This window comes from Coffea eugenioides, chromosome 6, assembly GCF_003713205.1.
Source record: "Coffea eugenioides isolate CCC68of chromosome 6, Ceug_1.0, whole genome shotgun sequence".
Taxonomy (NCBI): domain Eukaryota; kingdom Viridiplantae; phylum Streptophyta; class Magnoliopsida; order Gentianales; family Rubiaceae; genus Coffea; species Coffea eugenioides.
In genome coordinates, this window is record NC_040040.1 from 53,793,234 (window position 1) to 53,800,813 (window position 7,580).

Genomic DNA, 7,580 nt, shown 5'->3' on the forward strand with positions numbered 1-7,580 from the left:
GCTATATTTTGTTAATGATGTTTATTTGGTTATTTGGTCATATTATTTTGAGCAAGTTATTTATTACTTTTGGTTATCTAATCATGATTAATTGGCCATTAATTATGATAATCTTAAGGTGTTAAGTTTGCAATGAAAATTGGAATTTAACACTAGTTCAAAGAAGTGATAAGCCTAGGGAGTACACTCACGAAAGTAGAGGTGCACCTATGTGGCTTAAGTGACTTGTTTCATGTAATTTCATAAAAGAAATGAACTTGTAATTAATTTCATAACCACGAGAGTAGGTATGGCTTAATTACAAGTATAGTTGATTCACTACGAAAGTAGGTTTCACATACATTAGGAAATTACGCCATAACTAATCAAGATAATAGCATTCACTTAACCGATAATCTCATTTGCAAGAGTAGTAAGGAATTCTATATCTCTAGGAGCTTTCTAGTGTTATTTTCTTAAATTTTATATTTGTGGTAGTCTAAATAATAAAGGAGTTTGAAAACATCGGTAATTGCATTCTTCCCTGTGGGATCGACCCGATATATACCCTAAACTACTAGTTGATCTGTATACTTGCAGTGAACGGGTGTAATTCGGTATTTTTTAGCTTGCACGTATGTAAAATACCCGTCAAGTTTTTGGCGCCGTTGCCGGGGAAGATTTGGCAATATCGGTGTGAAGAGCAACTTTATTAGTTTAGACATAATATTAGTTATAGTGTGAATGTTATTTTCTGTTATTTTTGTGTTTTATTTGTGTATGTGTTTCATTACCTATTTTTCTTACTAATTTTGCTTTTGAGGTTGTTTAAAAGCAATTTTAGGTGATGAGAAGAGTAGGACAATTTGGAGGACAATGCTTGAGAAATGGAAGATTGGCAATGGATGGTTATCAAGTGCAAAGCTCCTTCAACAGAGGTAACCAAGAAATTACTGAAGGTATGTCTTTTGAAGATGGTATGCTACAAGTTCAAATGGACAAAATTGTGCAGGAAATTGAACAAAGGAGGAATGCAAATGTTTTTAATTCTTATCATGTGATTTGTGACTTGTGTGGAGATTATCATGCTACTAATACATGTATACAAGTACAAAATGTGGATTATTATGATGAATTAGAGCATTACAATCCTTGTTTTGATCAATATAGTGCTAATTGGAACAATTCTCCTGTGTATGGTTGGGATAATCAATGTACTTATAATAATTCCTCATATTTTTACGATTACCAACCTGAAAGTGTTCAATATGAATCAAAACCATCTTGGGAGTTGGCAATTGAAATGGTAGCTAATGATTCTAAGCCATCTTGGGAATTAGCTATAGAAAAATTAGCTAATGTGACTTTCGACCGTTTTGATAGGATTGAGGAAAGGATAGATGAATTGGCTTCTCACTTTGGTAGAATACAAGATCAATTACATGTATTGTGTGAAGTTATTTCTTCTAATAATTTGCAAAATGATCCTAGCATGAATGGTGGGAATGTTGTATGTGAAAATGGGTTACATTTTGATGAAAATGATGAATCTCAATTGTGTTTCAGTGAGCAAATGTCCATTTCACATGATAATATCTTTGGAACTAATTTTGAGCCTCAAGAGGTGAGTTTTAATGACTCATTTTTCACCCCTCCTGAGGAGTGCATTGAAAGTATAGGTTCTAAGGGTATTGCTGCCCAAGATACTCTCATGGCATTTCATTTGGTAAGTTCTCAAGTGGTGCATATTCAAGGTAATATTTATGAAACACTTGGAATATGTAAGTCACTTTCATTTCTCACATCATTAGATCATGTGACTTTTGCTATAAAGTCACCATTTAATGATCCACCACGACCAAAAATGGTGGATTATTCGTTAACTAAGCCTCCTTGAAAAATGAGGTTCAATAGTCGAGCCAACGACTATAAATAAAAGCGCTTATTGGGAGGCAACCCAATGTTTTGGCTATTTATGTTATTTTGGTGTGATTTTATGTTTAAAGTATATGTTTGAGTTATTTTGTTATTTTTCATTTGTAGGAATTGGAAATGGAAGCAAAAGTGACCAAATAAGGTGAAAAAGGCGAAATTTGATCAAGGAACTCAACCCCTCGATTTGAGTAATTGTTGTTTTTGATCCATTAAAAGGGGCTAAAATGCATGTTTTTAATGTTTTACATGTGTGCACATTGATAAATTTTACAAACAAATGATTTATGATGCATTTTGAGTGATTGGGGTATCATTTGTAATTTTTCAAAATTGGCATTCTGCAAAAATTTCGCAGAAGACAACGCATTTGGGCTGAAAACGCGCCTTAGAATCGCGTTTTCCATAATCGCGTTTTCGATTCTGCGCCTATACTGAAGAAAACGCGTCTTCAAAACGCGACAGTAAGTCGCGTTTTGTACCAAGTCGCGTTTTCCAGCCTGTTCAAAAAAAAAACGCGCCTTCAAATACGCGACTCCAAGTCGCGTTTTATAACACAGTCGCGTTTTCGATCCTGCAAGATATGTGAAGAAACGCGACTTCACAAAACGCGGCTTGGTGGCGCGTTTTGATGAGTCGCGTTTTCTGAGCACCCTTTTTTTTAAAAAAAAAAAAAATGCAGCTTCCTTGATTCTCTTTTTCTTCTTTTCCTCATATATTTTCTTGTACCTTCAGTTGCTTATTGTGTATTTTCTATAGGTACATCACCACCACAAAGGCTTAGGAATTACGGATCGCCGTTATATGTTTATTAAGCCTTTGTTATCACTTTTGTTTCTCATTTTCCATTTTTAGGTTATATCACTAATGGTTACCAAATGGAACTCATGAAGCGATGAAGACAAGCGAACAACATACCTTGAAGCTTCATATTCAATCACAACAATAGGGGAGTATTATTATTATTATTATTATTTTTTATCTTGATTTTCCTTCTTACACATTGAGGACAATGTGTATGTTAAGTGTGGGGGGAGAATTGAGATTATATACATTGTATGTGATTGAATTATTAGTTGGAAATATTGGACTTGTGTTAAAATTCAAAATTTTTCTAAAATCATGTCCAAAATTGCAAACTTGCCCCAAAAAGTTTCATATTTTTTCGATTTTATCCAAGGGGTACCAAGTTCCATACCATTAGTAGTTCAAATTCCTCCTACATTTGAGATAAATATATGTGATTTGGAAACTTCTTTTCTCATTTAACTTGGAAATGACTATTATGTGATTATAATTTTTGCATTTGTAGGAAAATATATCTTTTAGAGTGGAGAAAATTATGCCTATATTTTTTTTTGCATATTTAATGAAATTTCTTTTCTTTACTTGATTTTATATAGTTAAGTGATAAATATGGTCAATAAGTGCAATACTCTTCTCATGATTATTTTTTTTAGAAAATTATTATTCTCTTTGCTATTAAAAAAAATGCAAAAAAAAATAAAATGAAAAAAAAAAAATAATAAATAAAATGAAAAAAAAAGAAAAAAAGATCTATTCTACTCCAATGATTTTTGTACTTAGTAACCGGGAGTCTTCATCTACAAATGTCGACTTTCGCGTAAAACGGTACTTGAATTAAGAGTATGCAAAGCAACTTGAGTATGTGAAGTGTTGAGTAACCGGTGATCTTCATCTAAAAATGTCGATTCTCGCGTCAAAAGACACTTTCACAACTTAAGTAATATTTAGCTACGTTATATGAATAAATATCTGTTTAAGTAGAATAAAAAGGTGATCATGAGTTTAGAAAGCATTTTATTGACCATATGAGTTACTTACTTATAAGATTGGGTAAGGATGAAAAATTGATTTGAACTTGTTATAATTACGGTATAATTGGCTCTCCTTTACTTGATATTACGAGTACTTGAACTTAATTGAATAATTGCATAATGGTTATTTACTTTGTTTTGAGGAAATGAAGTTGAAATGCTACATATGTTTATTTTCAAATTTTGGATCATTGTTGGTTTGTATTTTTATTGCTTGAGGACAAGCAATGGTTCAAGTGTGGGGGTATTTGATAAGAGTTTATTTTACGTATTTTTTGTGTGTTTTATTAGTTAATTTTGGTTTGATTATTTAGTTTAATAACTAAAATAACTAAGGTTTTGGTAAAAAACTACATTTTATGTTAAAATGGCTAAACATTGCATTTTAAGGATTTTTATGGTAAAAACTTCATATTTTGTAGGTTTAATGATTCAATCATCAAATGAAGTGCATTGAGAAGATATTTGGATGATTGAAGATGGATTAAAGTGGTGAAAATAAAATATGAAGTGTAAAAAGGAAAAATGCAATTTGAATCAAGAAAAGTCAGGTTTTGACAACTCTGACACGTTTTGGTATTTTGACTATATCTGGAGCTACACAGATCGGATCAAGGTGATCTTAGTACCATTTTGAAGCTAAGAGATATATCTACATTTGGTATGAAGACATCAAAGTCCAGTTCAGCCGTTTTCATAGTCCAAAAGTTGAAATACCGAAATTCAACTCAGCTGTCCAAAGTGGAAAACAGAGCTCTGACCAGTGTTTAGTATTTCGATCATATCTCAGGGTACAAAGCTCAGATTTGGATGATTCTTGAAGCATTGGAAAGCTGACTCAAAGGGCTACAACTTTGGTGTTTTACAAAAAATCCAGTTCAGCCTTTATGATAGAGAAAATCGCAGCTGAAGTAAGGACAAAGTGAATACGCGAGTACACAAAACGTGACTTGTAACCGCGTTTTGTGTAGGCGCGTTTTCCGGCCGCAATTCTGCAATTTTGCTCAGTCAATTCTCTTGTGTTCTGACTACTTTCCAGCTACAATCTGCAAGAGAATTCGGTGCACATGCTTTAGAAGACAAAAGGGCAAGAAAGTTGGCATATTTTCAAGTCAAAAACAATGGCTATTGACTATCTTAACAATTTCAGATTTGGAAATCAAATGCAGCAAATTTGGACCAATGGAAAAGGAGCTTTTGGAGCAGTTTATATAGGGAGCAACCAGGACATGCAGAATATACGGGAGAAGCTTGAAGAGTGCAGAAATGTAGTTCTTCCATTTCCTTAGTGTAGGATAGTGTAGTAATTGTAGTTCATCCATTCTTGTATAATGGCTAGATTAGGATGAAAATGGAGATGAAGAAAGAGAAGTTGAAGCTCAAGTGACATGGGTTATCTCTTCTCCAACTCTTTATCTTTTGTATTGGATTCTTAAATATAGTTAATATGCAAGTTCTGGATTTTGTGTTTAATATGTGTCTTTAAAGTTTATGCCTAGAGTTATGGTTGAACTTGCTATATTTTGTTAATGATGTTTATTTGGTTATTTGGTCATATTATTTTGAGCAAGTTATTTATTACTTTTGGTTATCTAATCATATGATTAATTGGCCATTAATTATGATAATCTTAAGGTGTTAAGTTTGCAATGAAAATTGGAATTTAACACTAGTTCAAAGAAGTGATAAGCCTAGGGAGTACACTCACGAAAGTAGAGGTGCACCTATGTGGCTTAAGTGACTTGTTTCATGTAATTTCATAAAAGAAATGAACTTGTAATTAATTTCATAACCATGAGAGTAGGTATGGCTTAATTACAAGTATAGTTGATTCACTACGAAAGTAGGTTTCACATACATTAGGAAATTACGCCATAACTAATCAAGATAATAGCATTCACTTAACCGATAATCTCATTTGCAAGAGTAGTAAGGAATTCTATATCTCTAGGAGCTTTCTAGTGTTATTTTCTTAAATTTTATATTTGTGGTAGTCTAAATAATAAAGGAGTTTGAAAACATCGGTAATTGCATTCTTCCCTGTGGGATCGACCCGATATATACCCTAAACTACTAGTTGATCTGTATACTTGCAGTGAACGGGTGTAATTCGGTATTTTTTAGCTTGCACGTATGTAAAATACCCGTCAAGTTTTTGGCGCCGTTGCCGAGGAAGATTTGGCAATATCGGTGTGAAGAGCAACTTTATTAGTTTAGACATAATATTAGTTATAGTGTGAATGTTATTTTCTGTTATTTTTGTGTTTTATTTGTGTATGTGTTTCATTACCTATTTTTCTTACTAATTTTGCTTTTGAGGTTGTTTAAAAGCAATTTTAGGTGATGAGAAGAGTAGGACAATGCTTGAGAAATGGAAGATTGGCAATGGATGGTTATCAAGTGCAAAGCTCCTTCAACAGAGGTAACCAAGAAATTACTGAAGGTATGTCTTTTGAAGATGGTATGCTACAAGTTCAAATGGACAAAATTATGCAGGAAATTGAACAAAGGAGGAATGCAAATGTTTTTAATTCTTATCATGTGATTTGTGACTTGTGTGGAGATTATCATGCTACTAATACATGTATACAAGTACAAAATGTGGATTATTATGATGAATTAGAGCATTACAATCCTTGTTTTGATCAATATAGTGCTAATTGGAACAATTCTCCTGTGTATGGTTGGGATAATCAATGTACTTATAATAATTCCTCATATTTTTACGATTACCAACCTGAAAGTGTTCAATATGAATCAAAACCATCTTGGGAGTTGGCAATTGAAATGGTAGCTAATGATTCTAAGCCATCTTGGGAATTAGCTATAGAAAAATTAGCTAATGTGACTTTCGACCGTTTTGATAGGATTGAGGAAAGGATAGATGAATTGGCTTCTCACTTTGGTAGAATACAAGATCAATTACATGTATTGTGTGAAGTTATTTCTTCTAATAATTTGTAAAATGATCCTAGCATGAATGGTGGGAATGTTGTATGTGAAAATGGGTTACATTTTGATGAAAATGATGAATTTCAATTGTGTTTCAATGAGCAAATGTCCATTTCACATGATAATATCTTTGGAACTAACTTTGAATCTCAAGAGGTAAGTTTTAATGACTCATTTTTCACCCCTCTTGAGGAGTGTATAAAAAGTATATGTTTTAAAGGTATTGCTGTCCAAGATACTCTCATGACATTTTCTTTGGTAAGTTCTCAAGTGGTGTATTTTCAAGGTAATATTCATGAAACACTTGGAATAGGTAAGCCACTTCCATTTCTCACATCATTAGAACATGTGGCTTTCGCGATAAAGCCACCTTTTAATGATCCACCACGGCCTAAAATGGTGGATTATTCGCTAACTAAGCCTCCTTGAAAAAATGAGGTGAAATAGTCAAGCTATTGACTTAAAGAAGCGCTTATTGGGAGGCAACCCAATGTTTGTTTAAGTTTATGTTATTTTGGGGTGATTTTATGTTTAAAGTATATGTTTGAGTTATTTTGTTATTTTTCATTTGTAGGTATTGGAAATGGAAGCAAAAGTGACCAAATGAGGTGAAAAAGGCGAAATTTGATCAAGGAACTCAAACCCTCAATTTGAGTAATTGTTGTTTTTGATTTGTTAGAAGGGGTTAAAATGCATATTTTGATCATTTTACATGTGCATGCATTGAGAATTTTAGCAAACAAATGATCTATGATGCATTTTGAGTGATTGGGGTACAAATGGTAATTTTTCAAAATTGGCTTTCTGCAAAAATTTCGCAGAAGAAAACGCACTTGGGCTGAAAACGCGCCTTAGAATCGCGTTTTCAATTCTGCATCT